The sequence below is a fragment of the Lethenteron reissneri genome, chromosome 20 (genome assembly GCF_015708825.2).
Source record: "Lethenteron reissneri isolate LAM-NWPU_2019-01 chromosome 20, ASM1570882v1, whole genome shotgun sequence".
Taxonomy (NCBI): domain Eukaryota; kingdom Metazoa; phylum Chordata; class Hyperoartia; order Petromyzontiformes; family Petromyzontidae; genus Lethenteron; species Lethenteron reissneri.
This window is the reverse complement of record NC_083798.1, coordinates 6,398,074-6,415,195: the sequence shown is the minus strand read 5'-3', so window position 1 is coordinate 6,415,195 and position 17,122 is coordinate 6,398,074. Positions and strand designations below refer to the sequence as shown.

The following is a 17,122-nucleotide window of genomic DNA, read 5'->3' as shown; positions in this document are numbered from 1 at the left end:
ATGCTTGTGATTGAACTGCGTTCTCAAGCGTCAATTGGTGGTCTTAACCACACCAAAAACTGACATTTTTAAAATCACATTCAATTCGGTTCTCCATTTAATTTGGCGATGTTCCAGCTCTGAGAATTACAAATACCGGATTAACTTTCTTGGAATGTACATTTTCCTCTCTGGCAGGAGAGATGGGAAAATGCTATCCCCTCTAAACCAGACTTCAAGGGTACTCAGAGGGAGTTCTTGTGATATCTGCATCTGTGGACCGCTATCGAACAGAACGGGTTGCACTGCTTTGTGGGAGATCTGAACGGATACGACAGCCTCATTACGTAACGCCGATGCTTCGATTGGTATAAAATTGTACCAAGCTCTTACAAAAAAACAATACAAATTCAAGATTGCAAGTCGTCAGCGACACAGCCAGTTCCACGTTCATCAAAACAACTTTTATTAAATGAAATAGAGATTACGTTTCAAAAAAATACATTCTGTACATAGTGGTTAAATGATTGGTGGCAAATTTTTAAATAAAAAACCCCAATGTACAAGTCGCGAGCGGGTGGGTGCAAGAGAAAGCGGTGCCAAGGCTTGGGTTGAGTTTCAAACGCAAGGGCAGACATTGACGGCGCAACTCTGAAGCGTGCAAGCTTCGCCTCGCAGAACGACGAGTCATTGATCTTGTGCAAATATTACAAGGCTGTGACTATCCCTGTAGTTCAGTGGCATGGGTTTTTATAAGGGGGGCAAATATGGTAATCAAGTCACAGTGTAGGGTGAGGTTCCGTGCGTGCTACAGCTTTACCTTTGTCTTTAGCAAAGAGCGAAGGAGAACATCAGTGATCAGAACATCCGTGATCAGATACAAATACACATGGAGGGCGACGTGCAGACTACCAGTTGTATCATTGCATTGGCTTTTGTCTGCTCGAGTTTTAGCAGAATCTCTTAACACTTTATAGTGTACATTTTGGTTTAGATTGTTATTTTATTATCCAAGCCTAGCGTGTCAACTTGCACAAGGCTTGACGTTGCGAAAAGCCCATAATGCATGGAATTGGCCCAACATCTCAAAACAGGAACCCTCCTGAAAGTGAGTCTTGAGACTCGGCGAGGCTTTCCTGCATTCGAGGCATTGTTGTAAGCGTATCATTAACTAAGCTGTCCTCTAACCGTGTGGATGGCAGTAGGAGTTTGTTCATTGCAAAAATCACCACTTTCCATTCTCTTGCCACTTACGCTACTCAAGTGCTCCGTAAAACACACCACTTATACATTTGTGGTTTGTTAAAGCAAAAAAAACAGCAGGAGAGCCCGGTGTTTATACCAGGTGAAGGTAGCGTAAAAACAGATTCGAATCGATATTTCTTTTAAAGCCATAACAAAAAAAATGCCACACATACAAATGAAAGTACATTTTTTTGTAACACTTAATTTAAATACGGTCATGTAATTTTTTTGTATGCCGCTTTTGGAACAGCCTGATCTAAATTGCACACATTTTAGAAAGGTTGTACATGCCAGGTGTACCCAATTTAGGAGAGCATACGCAAACAAGAAAAACAACAGGGCCACTTGTACATCGCGGTGCGAAAGAAGTTCAACATACATACGTACATACGTCACACCCCAGCATACAAACATTAACACTGCGGTGGGTACGGGAAGACAAGCGACAGAGATTGTATGTGGGCGTCCACCGGCACACGACGCATATCTCACACGGACCAAATCACACACGCCATGTGTGTTGTGAATAACCGATGTGTCTTTTGCACCCAATCTCCACGTGAATGGACAAAGGGAAGCACAGAGAGGCAATGCCATGAGCAAGTTGTGACGTCGATGATGAGAAACAGCTTTGGGCTGACTCAATTCTGCTCCCCGTGTTGACCACAATGACACAACCGATGTGGGGCAATACCTCTCATGTTACATGCAAAATGTGCACAACGATCAATGCTAGGCAAATAACGATTCACCACCCCCGCCTCCCAAGAAATACAACGAATTGTTACGATTTGGGGTCACAATAAAATTGTCTCAAATTTTTGCCACCTCATTTGTAGTTGTGTTCCCCCATGAGAACAAATGTTGAAAAAAAATGGCAATGAATTAGCACGTGCATGATTGAATGCATGTATCATGAGAATCAATGAATGGATGCATCCGTTATGCGTTTAGTAAGCGTGGAACGGAGAGTGTGGAATTTTACATCTGTGCCGATACAGGCAGATGGCGTTTGGCACAATCATTCTGAAACGTCTGGAAAGCGAACCCCAAGTGTAGAGTCGCATAGAGCGGTCACAAATGCATTGGAGTTCAAGCACCACGTAAAGTACATCATACCGCTGGGTAACGGCCATTGGTTTCCTCCAAGTTCTTGCTGCCACGTGTTCAATGTGTCCCCTAGTAGAGGAACAATTCCGCATCGTCGCAATTTGGGTTTTGCGGAAAGTTCAAGAATTTGACTTTTTTTTTTGACATGGTCGTGAACAGTAGTGCCTCTAGTAGGGATAATACAAATCGAAAAAATATTAGTTTCACTCGATATATGCCTTCTGTAACTTCAGCTTAATAATCAATAATTCAGAATCGAAGCATCGTTCCACTCCTAGTGGCAGCACAAGAAGAAAACATTTAGTGGAACTGAACCACATGTGCTGTAATGTTACACCACAGCATTCCAGTCCAACTTCACGGTTTATAGTACAGGGCAAATACAGATAGTGTTAGTGAAATACGCACGCGGACAGAAAAACACAATTTCCAAATGCAAATTAAACTGAACGACCCAAACTTATAGTAAAACTATCAAGGTAATGCTTAAGCCTGGATGCATTACTTGAGAATCAAATGCATTTAGAATGTTACATTATTTCGCAGCATTACCTTGAATGTGTTTACATTTTTGTTTTTACAAAAACAAAAATAACTTCAGCAATACAGAATAAAGGCAGCATTGTCCATGAATTCAGGACAGCAATGACCAACACGGGCAAAGCCAGTGTGTGTTGTGTGCGTCAAATGGAGTACATTTCACTCTGCGGTTCATCGCAATACATCTCAGAGTACACAATTCAGCATAAATCGGTAAGCAAAGCACGAGCGAGATAATGGAAACATTGCCACGACCCTCTGCCACGAAGGCATAAACACCACTCATTCAATAAAAAGACTACTTCAAAAAAGGAAGAAAAATAGCTCACTGAAAACAAACCGCTAAAATCGTTATTTTACAGCCCATTCACCCAATGACATTAGCACAATAGCGACCATTCAACAGTTCAGCAAACAACGGCATCAACTCGCAAAGGCTTAAATGTAACGTGCAGCAAATGAACAGCAGAAACCACAGCAGGAGGAGATTGTTTCAAACGAGGGTCAGTGGCATTTATCAAGGCAGGGAGGGGACTTTAGCCCTGCCGTTATGCTGTCCTTGGCTTTAAACTCAGCTCAGGAACAAAGACTGAAAGAGCCACCGTGCACTTCGCTTGGAGCTACATTAATAATTGGTTCATTTGATCTGGATTCGATTGGCACCAAATAAACTGCTAGTTCTGTTTTTTTCCCATCACCACGTTCACAAGAAACTAAGCATACACTTCAGCACAGGGGGAGGAAATGTCCTGAATGTGTTTTTTGGTTGTTTTAATTTTACTACAAAAGCGACAGAAAATGGAAACGAGTTATAATCATTGTTAATAATGGTTGTTGTGAATTTTACAGTACTATTTCTTTTGAGTCGGGTATGGGAGACAAATCTAAGAGATGTATTTGTAAGCTAGGCAAATAGCCTTTATTGCATGATCAACCAATTAAACATGTGTTAAAAATCCATGCCATTCAAAACGCTTGACTGCAATGCTTTTTGTGCAGCCTCCACAGTGCCCAATGAATTGGCACTACCAAATTCTCTTCCGCAGATGAATCAGCAACTCCTATCCCCGCTTCCACCAAGTGCATCTCACCCCACTAGCATACGTATGGGGCAAGTGAAAGCGCCAGGTAATTTCAAAACCGAAGTGAGCAAATTTCACAATCTACACACTGCACTGCATAACAGCCAGGATAGCTCAAGTTGGCTGAGCGATCCCGGCCACTTTGTAAAGTCACGAGTTCAAATCTGGGGTCGGGTTAAAAGCTCCGCCCATGTCACTCTGCTCTGGCGGGTAAAAATAAATCACCGCTAGATGGCAAGCAAACAGTGGCCATCCTCACAGAGAAACTGGTCCCCATCATAGGGAATGTGGAATATCCACGACAGTTTAAGGACCGCTGACAAAAACAAGCAGTGCTCAGCGGAGCACAGGGCCAGTGTGACTTGCAGCGGATCGGCCTGCACGGAGGAGCCTTCCATGTTAAACGTGATCATGCAAACAAGGCTAGTGGCGGTGGTGTGCGCCAAACTCTCACAGGAGTGTGCACCGCTCGCGAATCCTCTTGGCCAGGCTCTTGTTGTTCTTTTTCTTCTTCTTGCCATTGTCCTTGCTGTCCTCCATCTTCCTCGTCCGGATCTCTCGCATCAGGTCAAAGAACACCTTCGCAGCGACAAGAGGCAGTGCAGCCGTTACACGTTGAAGTTTTGTTTCATTCCGTTAACGCGCCATGCGTCACGAAGGAATATTTGCCACGTAAATATTCACTAGGAAAGGGTTGCGATTCAATGCAAGGAGAGATTATTTTTGCCTTGTTTTTACTGACCTCTTCTGGACAGTTTTGTACACATTTAATTTGCAGAAATATTAAATTAGAATATAATTAGCTTAAATATTAATTAAATTATCCCGACATGTGCATTTCCACTTGTATGAGCGTAAGAATCAATTTTAGTCATTAATTTTTTTTTCATTGTCTTCACAAATGATTACATCAAATCGTTTTGATGAAGTTGTGGTATTTAATATATGTTATTAACTGAACAGTGAATGCTTGTCTTTTAAAATCTGTGTTATTTTTTTCAATATTTATTTACTTGTTTTATTTCTTATTCATTGATCCAAATCAGTTCTGTGATTTGTCTGCTGCCAGAGGCAATGTTAAATTAACCTTCATAATGAGATTCCTCTGACCAAATCGCCCACAATGCGCTCAAATCTCATTGGCTCTCGGAACCCAAGCAGGCCTGAGCCTGCTTATCGCTTTGGTGGACGACCACCATGCATAACAGGTGCAATAGGCCACAGAACTTCGCTGTGATCAGCAGAGGATAGTGCAGCAAAATACATCGCTCTACTGTACTTCTACACTCTCCCCCTTCACCAATTCTCACCGGCCGGCGTGCAGAGCGAAGTATAGTCGAATAACCCCCCCCCCACCCCTCCATGACCACGGGTCGGCAACCAAAATAACAGGAAGTGCGATGTTTTTTTCGGGAAAATATTTCCAGAGCAGCAATGCACGTGAATACGAGACGGTGGCCCCACTGGGCAATCATGTTGCAAAGTGGTCCTTAAAGAGCCGCATGCAGCTCCAGAGTCGCAGGTTGGCGACCCCAGTCCATGACCAAAAATCAAGCAGAGTGGATTGACGAAGGGGTAGTGTGTTAGTCGTGAGATACAGCGTTGGTGCGTAGCAACTAATCTGCATCATCAGGACAGCGATACACTCCGCTGCTCCTGACGTGGTTGTATCTGGCTTGACCACCTGAATGTTAAATTGTAGTTGCTGCTCTGCATCTACATCAGCCATACTATAAATTGTATTTATTTATTCTACCACGTAAGGCCAACTGAGCTATATACCTCTTTTTGAAAAGCGAGCAGGCCACAAATGATAGCTTAAAGAAGTGGCTTATCACGTGGAAATGGACTAGCAGCCAAAAACCGGAGGACCCGGAGACAAATCCACGCGACCACGGGGAGAACACGCAAACTCCGAATATACAGGCGTCCGGGTCAGGATCGCACCCATGACCTCCTGTACACCAGGCGAGGTAGTTAACATCGTGTCACCATACGAAAGAAGAACAGGCAAGAACAGGTGGGAACGAGGTGTGTTGAGGGGGGATACTGGTGCAGCACCTTGTCGACGTTGGCCCGTGTCTTGGCCGAGGTCTCCACGTAGCTCACGCCCCACTGGTCGGCAGCGCGACCGCGCCTCCTCCACCGACACCTGGCGCCGCTCCTCAAGATCCGACTTGTTCCCCACGAGCAGGAACGGGATGCTCTCGTCTTCCTTCACGCGCAGGATCTGCTCGCTGTGCGCACAAGACGGCAAAACACCGTCGGTCACGCTTACAACTTCTTCGCGTTTGCGACGCATCCCGCGGGGGCGCACGCTCTGGCCGACTGCGCCGAGGAGGTCGGCGGCCAGACGGAGGAGATCGATCGTATGCAAAGCGCATCACGGGAAAATATCAATGCAGGCGGTCTCCGGCTTGCGACGTTCCGATTTACGGACAATGCACATTCAAGACGTTCTTATAACGCCACCGCGGATCGATTTACGATGCAGAAATTTGATTTACGACGCGTCTTCCGACACGACCTCCGAACGCATTTGAAAAGTCGGTCTGGTTTCCGATGTGACTTGGAGTGCGGCTTTTTGGATTCTCAATGTGGTTTTGTGTATTTGTACCCATTAAACCCTGTTAAAGATGGCTGATAGGAAAAAGACATCGGCAAGTCATGTTTCTACCGTTTCTACAGTCTACGGGAAAATTAGGTTCGCTGTACGGCGATCCGATTTACGACGGGGTTTCCAGGAATGTATTGTGACGTCGTAAAAGCGGGAACTGCCCGTCTTCCCCACGTTTGTCCCACTCACGTGGGGTCCCGCTGTCCTGCCAACCTTCTCCACGCTGCCCTGTCCTGCACCATCTCTCTTTCCGCTCCTCGGGCCACCAAGGTCCGATCGAAACACATCGCTCCCCCCCCCCCACCTCTTCTTTTGCCTTCTTCTTGATCTCTTTCCTTCCACTTGCATCACTTGCACCTTCTGCCCCACATAATTTTCCTGCTGTCTCTCCACATGACCGAACCACACCAAAGCGGTGACTGCCTGTACATGTAACAAATCAAGTCATCAGCCATGCTCTGTCCACTCCTGGTTGAAGGCCTCAGAATCAGAATGTTTATTTAAGCTGGAGCAATCCGATGAGCTATAAAGCTCTTTTTCAGAGATGGGACCCCCCCCACCCCCATGGTTCTGCGATGTAACAATTCACCAAGTACCTGCACACGAGCTTATTATAGCCCTTGAACTAGTGAGCATCCTCTTAGAATTCGTTCCCTCCTTTGGTTGCCACGAGGTCATTATTCTTGACCACCAGCATTCATCCCAGCTCGTGGTATGTCCTACACAACCCAGTTACTTTTCTTAACAGACTCAAGTTCTCTCAAGTCCTCTATTATGCCACCTCTGCTCCTTCCATTTGATGGAACTCCATTCTTTTTACGCAATCAAAACAAAGACATCCGTGCTTTTTTTGCATCATTTGCACTCACATCTCCTGCTGGCTAAGCTCATTCCTCATGGTCTCATGCTGATTCTCCCAAACATCCTTCTCAACCAGTTCATCTCTGCTACCAGTAATCATCATCTATACAGAAGCCTACCTTCTGTCTGGACAATGAGTTCATGCGGGTTATAAAGTTTATCCAGGACACTCCACCACCCCCACGCCACCCATCTCCCCCAAACAACGCTCACCGGAGCTCGGAGGTTGCGGCGAACGACTCGTGCTCACAGATGGAGAAGACGCAGAGGAAGCCCTCGCCGCTGCGGAAGTAGTTGTCTCGGATGGCGGCGTAGTCCTCCTGCCCGGCCGTGTCCAGGATGTCGATCTGCACCTCCTCGCCGTCCAGCACCACCTTCTTGCGGTAGCTGTCGGCCTTGGTGGGCTCGTAGTCCTCCACAAACTGTGATGCAACGGGATCATCAGTGCAGTGTTCTTCACACATTTTCATAGGGGGGGCACTTTCACCGATAAGACATCATCAGTGTGAGGGCCGTCACACCGCCTGCAGAGGGGTGTTTTCACATGTTGTGTATTTTCGGGGGCCACACGTCACAGGCCGCAATAAAGGCCACCAGGGGCCGCCGGTGGCCCGCGGGCCTTGCGATGAAGAACACTGCATGAGTGTCACATAGCTATGACTCTGCACGCGATGGATCGATGAGTTAATCGTCGCTCACATCAACGATCGTTGTCCAGCACACGTTTTTGCAGGAGGTATTAATGGATCCACTGGGCAATCCCAGGTGCCATCGAATGTCTTTCCAAACTCGACATGCAGTTATACACGCGTCCGTTGCCTTTCAGATGCCGTATAAAATAAGAATGAGAGCATCGATAATGATCAATAGTTACGCTCGTGACGCAAGCATCGAATCGTGCGCATGTGTATGCAAGCACTGATCAATTTAGTTAGTGCTAATTTCGTGGGAAATGTTTTACTTAAGGCAAATGGTCAAAACAAGTGAGATGGGACAAGTAAGACAGCACGATATGAGGGTATGTCCTGGAAAAACTGATACCCACAAAGTAGAATTGTCCTGAAAGCAGGCTTTTGTTTACAGAAGGCAGATTGTGGATGAAAATACATTATTAGGTTCATTGTGTGGCCATCTGTGAGGAGATGATAATATAAAAACAAAGAGTATATTATCAAGTATCCTGTAAAGCTAGCAAGGCTTATCTTAAAACAATGAATTAACCTTATGGCGGACCCCGTGGTCCCATAAGCTCCCGGCTCTCGCATAAACTGCGTTGCGACGTCATTTTATGTCTGTTGAAGGCGATCGATACGACAAACTATTCCTCTCGACGAGCTCGACACGATGCACTCATCAAAGTTTAAAAGTTTTGTTTCTTCAGCGCATTCGTCCTCGCTGCGCTTGGACAAAATGATAACAGAATGATCCGTGCCAAGCGGGTCGCGGCGTTTATATAAGCGGTGGGATGGAGTTGGCAAAAATTAATTAATTAATTACGGTTTCGACTTCCGTTTATTCGGGACCCCGGGGTCCCGCCATAGGGTTCAAATGTGGGTTATATACATTTTCCAGGAGAGCCCTCGAATGAGACAGTAATAAGTGATTTACAGACAAGGCGGAACAAATGAAAAACGATAAAAAAAAACAAGAGAGACGGTGAAAATGACAGCACAAACGAGATAACGCAAAACACATTCCTGCAGAGGGAGCTGGTAGGAACACGTTGGGTTGCTCGGTCAATGGCCAGGGTCAACGGCGGCGTGGTGTATTCCGCAAATATGCCCAACTGTGAGGGCGGGCACAAACCGGCATGAGTAGGTTAAACGTTGAGTTTTATAAGGGCACCACGGGGTGACCAGCCCCTCCCCACCCAGCCCCACCCCTCCCACCCCCCACCCAGCCCCACCCTCCCCACCCAGCCCCTCCCCACCCAGCCCCTCCCCACCCAGCCCCTTGCCACCCTCCCCTCCCCACCCTTCCCCTCCCCACCCTCCCTCTCCACCCAGCCCCACCCTCCCCACCCAGCCCCTCCCCACCCAGCCCCTCCCCACCCTCCCCTTCCCACCCAGCCCCACCCTCCCCACCCAGCCCCTCCCTCCCCACCCAGCTCCTCCCTCCACGACGGACGCAATAATCCCCTTTGGGCTGGTGTAACCAGGAGGTTCCTACCAGTATAAGGCAGCACAAACAGTACAAGCGTTCAAGCAAGATGATTCAAATGAGCCAGGCATGACAGTTACACTCCTGTACCAGTTAGCAACTGTGTGAAGCACAGCATAAATATAGACATGATCGTGATAATGATTACAATAAGAACAAACATCAACGTGGAGTACGATTTGGACTGACAGTATAAATAGCACAGACATGATAAATGAAGAGCATAAACATGCCAATACCAATTGATTCTAGAACCACAATCCCAAAATATTATCCCAAATTATGACTACTGAATTACATGAGGGACCCAATCGTTACATGCCTAGTCACTAGCTTAACACGTAACTGTTTTGCAACAGGGTTTATGAAGCATGTATCCTTTTGCACAAGAACAGCCCCCAAGGCCCTGTTTGCCTATGGGCAGTTCCATGATTTTGTAACCTACATTTCAGACACTTTGAAGATGTGGGTAATCACTAGTATAATCACAAGGGGCGTTTTGCTTGTATACAGTATGTCAACCAATTAGGCCTGTAATGCAGATAAAAAAATAAAAAGTACTTCTTTCTTGATAAGTGAGAAATACTCATAAAATACCAGATGTCAGATGTACTGATAAGAACTCACGTTTTCACCCATTTTGCAACGGTGATGGTGCATTCAGTATTCAGTGTCAAGTACGTGCCATTTCCTAAACATATAGATAACTATAATTAAAATTACACCAGTGTTAAACATTATGATGTCTTTGAAATTTTGACTGAGACACCGCTTATGATGTGGAGCCGCCCAATATGAAGCCACACTTAAACCTAAATATTTCTCGCTAGATTTTATCGTGGGCGTGCTTTCAAAAATACACACACATCCTGTCTCATTGGGCTCTCACCTGATTATATTTTGACCAAACTGACTCACTCACGGGTACCCGGACAAACTCAGAACACAAAGCACACGCTGCGTTGTGTTATATTGTACTTGCAAGGAGAACCATTCATTAATATGGAAGCCCAGGCAAAGCGAAACAATCCTGACTCATTAAAATTGCAACGGCTCTGTTGTGCATAGGTTGCCTGGTGGAAACGGAGCAAAAACCTGCACAGGAGGCACTTCTCTATGAGCAAGTACATACTTCAACATGATAGTTTTATGGTAATAGCTTTAGAAATTATTCAAGTTTAACTGCTTTAGACAGCAAGAGAATGTATATGAGAGCCAGACAATATCTATTCTAGGAAGATCTGCCGAACGAACGTTCAAATCTTCATTTAGGTAGTGCAAGCAGAATGTCGTATTCCTGCACCGAAACTCATGAAAACGCTAGCGTATCGCTCCCAAGGAAATCCTTATCGAGTCTCAAGACTCAGGATCAGGTGGGTCCTGCACAGGGAAGTAAACATTTGTTTGGCTTAATATCAGAGGAGACCAGAGTACCCCGAAGGAAACCCATGCACATACAAGGATCTCAGGACAAATGGATTCAAGGTTACCGTTCAATCTTCAGCGGAGCTGTTAACCACTGCCTCGCAAATGGTGTGTACACACGTGGCTGCAGGTGGCGTAGAAGCTATAAGACCTGTGGTGCGTGCGTGCATGCATGCGAGAGAGTGGGCGAACAGGGGGCCTCACCTCATCGTACATAAACTGCAGGGTGAGCGCCGACTTGCCCACTCCGCCGCTGCCCACCATGATGACCTTGTGGAGCGCCAGCGAGTTCTGGCCCTTGCCCTTGTTCCCCGACATGGCTGTGGTCCTCTGAAGCGAAAGGCAATGGCGTTAGTGTTCCAGTGCGTGCTCCTATGGTAACATCAATTGTGGATCTGCTGGGTCATTGGTGTACATTACCCGGCGTGTGCTTCATTTAGTCAGATTTCGAAAGCTAAATCATGATTGCGCCTTGATAGTGCTTGATAATAATTGACATTTATAAGACAATTCATCCAGGGTGACCACCATGCACAAACGGGTTGTTGTAGGCTGCAGACCTTTGTCATTCCACTGTTGGTTGACAGCCTTTCTACACTATGCAGTTCATGGGGGTTATTTGACCATACTTCACAAAGCTGGTCAGTGAGGGCTGAAGGCATAGAACAGATGTGGGAGCATAGATGTATATTGCAACAATGGAGTTTTTCACACTTCCCTATGCTGCTTGCCACAAAGTTTCAGCCTATAACACCTATTATGTATGGTGCGTATCCATCCAAGCACTATCCAGGGTCAACCCCTGCTAAACTTCTGATATCCGTCGATCCTAGGCTATATGTATACATGCACATAAAATCACTTAATGTACCGTATAATATATACTAAGCTCAACTGAGAAATACCAAAATGCAACCACTGCCATTTCACTGCTCCAAAGAATTTGAATGTTTCTATTTTTTGGTAACCAACGCGTGCCCTGACAACGTCTACAAGGAAGCTTATTTACCGCCCTCAAGCATGCTACTCAAGACGGATGAGTTCAGCCCACACGACCGCAAAAAGCGCGACCAAGGAGGCCCTGCCCTGCCAATTAACGTGACACATTTTTCACATTTGGCAAAGCATGGCTCATTTGCTCGGAATTTCCTCCTCAGCTGCGTGTTCATTATTTTTAGTTTTTTTTGTAAAACAAGCCAATGCCAACAAAAGGCATTTCCTTCTGCAGCGAGTCTTCTGTTTGTGCCTTGCAGTTTAATGTTTTATTATTAATGCGGTGCTTTTATGAATGCCCTCTTTGTGCGGCGCTTTAGCTTGGCCAGGCAGGCCCTTGAGCGGCTCGTTTAAATTCGCAACGACTGGGCCTTGAAGGGGGCTTTGCTGGAACACTGCCACGCATGTCAATGCAGGCCCTTCATGCAAAAACATTTAAAAAAGGGCACTTGCTCTTAAAGCGCTGCTTAGCCTTTGGACTTTAACACAGCGGGCACAGACAGAGCGGTGACATGAACATGCATTGTTCATGCTCACGGATGTGGTGCTTTACAGCAGTATTGCCAGAGGAAAATTTGATTTGTAATATGTACTTAAATATACATAAGGCAATATATAAGGTAATTTAAATCGCCTCTCTGTAGGGAATGAATGAGGGCTGGATTATCGTAAACTCACCCACTCACGTTCTCGAAATTCAACATTATCTGCTCAGTGATAGGATGTGTACAGTAAGTCCAATATGGGTTCAAATTCCAAATACTGGATATGCAGAGATACTGGTATTGCTGTAGGACATCAAGCACCTTCCTGTGCGCATTAAGACAAACATCAGGGGGCTCTTCACATGTTTAATTTACATACTGAAAAAAATCAGACAGATGGGTGTCGTAGTCACAAGTGCACTGTACTGTGAAACTCCTGGCCATCAGTGGTGAGTGATATCTTAAGTGGTCCTGGAACCTCCCCTTCACCACCACTTCACCAACCCAAACCGATTCGTTTGATGACGGTCATGGACTGACATGGCATGAGGAAGCCCTCATCCGGCAGCAGACTGACAAAGGGCAAGACATTATGATATAATTCTATAACGCTCTCGTAATAATAATCACACCAGCAGAGGGGAGAGTGTGGTGAAGTTGTGGCTTCAGAATAACCCCCGTGGCTCTGGGTTTCAATCTGACCACAGACCTCTGATAGTGCATTACAGAGATATTATCACACAAGCCCACAAACTACTAAATTGTCTGGACGAAAAAGATTATGGGAGAGAAGATTGTTTTCATTTCAGTTTTCAATATATTGTTAGATTAGGTCGCTGCTCAAACATAATGTAAACAAGTAGATTTCCTTGTTTTTCACTTGCACAATACTGTCAGTTACGAGACTATTCATCAAGGTTAAAAAACTACTATACACCCGGCGAATACTGCTAACTGTCGTAGTAGCATTAGAGTCACTGTGGATAATATGAGTAATAAAATAGAAAACTAACAAAATATCTCCATAAATCTGTCCCTCCGCAAAACAAACTTTAACATTTCCTGCCAACCACAATGCCTTCTAGACATGTGTGTATATATATAAAATTCAGCAGCATTGCTTCCACACAAATTATGCACTTACTGTACAGGTTTCGTCGTTGACAGGAAGTGTAAAAAAGTACTTATTTACGCGAAGGGACAGACATGAATAAGATATTTTGTCTGCTTAATTCATTGCTGTAGTAGCAGATGAAGGCCTCCCCAATCAGTGAAAAATCACTGCGGTTAGTTGACCACACTTCACGCTGTTCGGTGCAAGTTGTAGGCGAGTAGCCAAGACTGTGGGGGGCACATAAGTACAATACAACAATACCCTCCGATGCAGACTACGTAGCCACGCAGCAGCCTGTGACAACATCTTAAGGTGCAAGACGATGACCCTCCCCAAAGTGCTATCCAGGCTCAACCCTCCTCATTAGCTTCTGATGTCTGATGAGATGGGACACATTCCGGCTGATTTGGTCATAGGCGACGCGGTATACACCGTATTCTTGGTTCTTTCGGTAAAGTCACGTAGAGGGGAAATAATAAAATAAAAATTCAACATAATAAAATTTAATTCTCACGACGTTTCGGCCACAATGCAAGAAGCAGCTCTGTTTCTTCACCTGAGGACGGCTGCTTGCGTTGTGGCCGAAATGTCGTGAGAATTTTATTGTTTTATTTTTATTATTTTATTATTTCCCTTCTACGTGACTTTACCGAAAGAACCAAGAATATGAATCCCTGCAGTCACGCAATCTTTACATCTAAAGGTATACACCGTGTTACACATACTTCTGCCATAAATAATTCTCGGGATGTTATAGAATTCAGACGCTGCATTACTCACATTTGAAATTGTGAGAATATGCCAGGGCACATTGTGTGCCTGTTTCGGTGTAACAACAATCCAAGGTGATTCTCAGCTCAAAGCATGCTGGAGGCGCTCACGTGTCAAGAGTCCTGAGTCAGTGGCGTACATTCCACGTTTCTATGGTAAGAGAGACGTATTCCACACGGGCAATCACCGTTGATTTATCCACCGGACATTAAAGCATAGCCGAGTGCGTTTCGTATAGCCTCTGCTGCTTACACCACGACATGGTGGTTAAATACCCGGCTCGTGTTTAACGCAAATCAGGGAGGCATCACGGCCAATTCATTTTTCTCAAGCGCAGGGCCACATGATTAACACACACACAGTACTATCGTGTATAATACAGTACAGGTTCGTGCACAGATAGGTGATCTACCATAGAGTCCGCAGGTCTAGGTGGTGGACAGCAGAGGGCAGTACAGGAACATCAGCTGTTGTACTGTATTCATACGCTCCCACGTATCTGTTCGCCGTCTTCACCAACCCGCAATGACCGTCGTGGTTTCAGTTTTCAGTTCATGTATTAGGTATAGCCCTGTGAGCCATTCGGCTCTTGAATGGTGAAGTTATTTAAATAACCCCCACGACCCACAACGGCATGAGGCTCTCATCCAGCAGCAGTTGACAAACGAAACGTAAATGCTTAGTAGCAGGACATTCATAGTACAAACACAGTCTTTGCCTGTACACAGTGCGGCAACAATGTTATAATCGCATAGCAAGTCACACGTGGCTTGTCATTGTAGGGCAGCCCCGTTATTAATCCACTGTTCAAGGCCCACCCCAACACCGGGGTTGTGTCAAGACCGCGTTCACCAACACAATGATTTATTCTTTGGTTCTGTCGGTAAAGTCACGAATAAAGAGAACATAATAAATTAAATAATGCTCTTATGCTATTACCTAATTTATTATTTTCTACTCTTACGTTTTTTCAGTAAAGTTACGTAGGTAAATTTATTATTTTAATTATTATTTCTATTATTTATTTTTTTACCTACGTGACTTTACCGAAAAAACCTAAGAGTAGAAAATAATAAATTAAGCATTAGCATTCTTTAATTTATTATTTTCTCTTTTTACGAATCCTTGCAGTCACGAAAGCTCCAAATTAACACTGATGTGTATATATAGCACAGCAACGTATTGTTCTGCACTCCCTCCCCCCGCCGTCCTCCGCCCGGCCACAGCACCGTGGAATTTCCACCACCGGCTTCAGCGGCCGAGCGAGAACCCCGACGGCGACACCGCGATGACACCCGCCGCCTGTTAACAACGCCACGGCAGATCGCCTCCGTGCTTGAGGCAAAGCCGTGATGTGTTAAGAGGCCTCCATCACCACCACCACCACCCTGTGTGTGTGAGGTGTGTGTGAGTGAGCTCAGAGCGAGAGGGTAAAGAGAGACGATTTACTCGATTTCCTTCTCTTCACTTGCTCCCCACCCACCCCCCTTCGCTCGTCACCTCGGCCGCGTCTCCCGGACGAGGCTCAGCTCCTTCGATCTCTTATTCTCCTCCGATTCTCAACGCGATGTGTGAGCTTCCCACCGCTCCCTCCGCTGCGTCCGCTCCGTGCGCGACCGACAAGGAGCGGCGGCGGGGGGGGGGGCAGCAGCTGCTGTGCTGGGGGGGGCGTGGGGACCGGGAGGCGGGATGCGTTTCCCTGATAGAAACCGCCCCCAGGGCACAAATCGCCAGTTGCGTTGCGAGGAGAGGGATGGTGTCAAGCATTAAGAATGCGCCCTGAGGGCGTCTTGCGCGTGAGAAACTTAGCCGGGGCTGAACCGGCATCGGGGTGGGGGGGGAGAGGAGGGTGACCCGCCCCCAGAGGGGGAGGAGCCTCGTCCCACCCGTGACGTCACAAAAGCGCGACCGCGTGGATTGACGGCGGCCATCTTAGGCAGGGACGGCCTGGACCCGCCAATGCGGTGCCCCCCCCCCCAACGCGCCCGCCCCTAAAGTGGTGCCCCCCAAAGCGGTGCCCCCCCCAAACGGTGCCCCCCCCCAACGCGCCCCCCCAAAGCGGTGCCCCCCCCCAATGCGCCCCCCCCTAAAGTGGTGCCCCCCAAAGCGGTGCCCCCCCCCATGCGGAGCCCCTACCCCCCCAACGCGGTGGCCCCTGCACGGTGGGGGTGGTCGCTTGTGGCCTTACGATTCAGAATCGGAATCTTTATTTAGAGCGGAGAAGGAGGAATCCGATGAGCTATGAAGCTCTTTGCCCCCCCCCCCCCCCCACACAGATGTGCAGTGGTAAATGGAGACAGCGTCAGAGCCTTGACAAAGAAACCTCTGGGGGTCATTGTCCATCTGTCCGCCGCTGTGGTTCGCCGAATGCCTTCTGTTTACGTGACAAACATCACTGATTGGCTGTGTCGAGTGGTGGTGAGTTAACGACACAAATTTACGAGATACAAACCCCCCCCCCCAAAAAAATTATAGTTCTATTATGATGTTTTTTTTCTCTCGTTTAACCACCGATGTGATTCTTGTTGGCACGAAGCCTAGATAAGTTGGTCCTCGCAGTGTGGATGTGGGGGGGGGGGGTCTGTGCTTAGTTTAAAACGTCTTTTATTTCACCCCCCACCCCCAGCCTGCACTAAGTAGCATTCTGTAACGCACTCAGCCACTCGTCATTTACACAGAGTCCTGTGATGCTCGCCTGAACAAAAACACAAATAGAGAAACAATCACGCCTCATGCTCTT

The 17,122-nt window shown here is 46.5% G+C and overlaps 1 pseudogene; it reads right to left on the bottom strand.

Moving 5' to 3' along the window:
• Positions 1 to 427: 427 nt before the first annotated feature.
• LOC133344650 (ras-related protein Ral-A-like) lies at positions 428 to 15,982 on the bottom strand (annotated as a pseudogene).
• Positions 15,983 to 17,122: the final 1,140 nt, after the last annotated feature.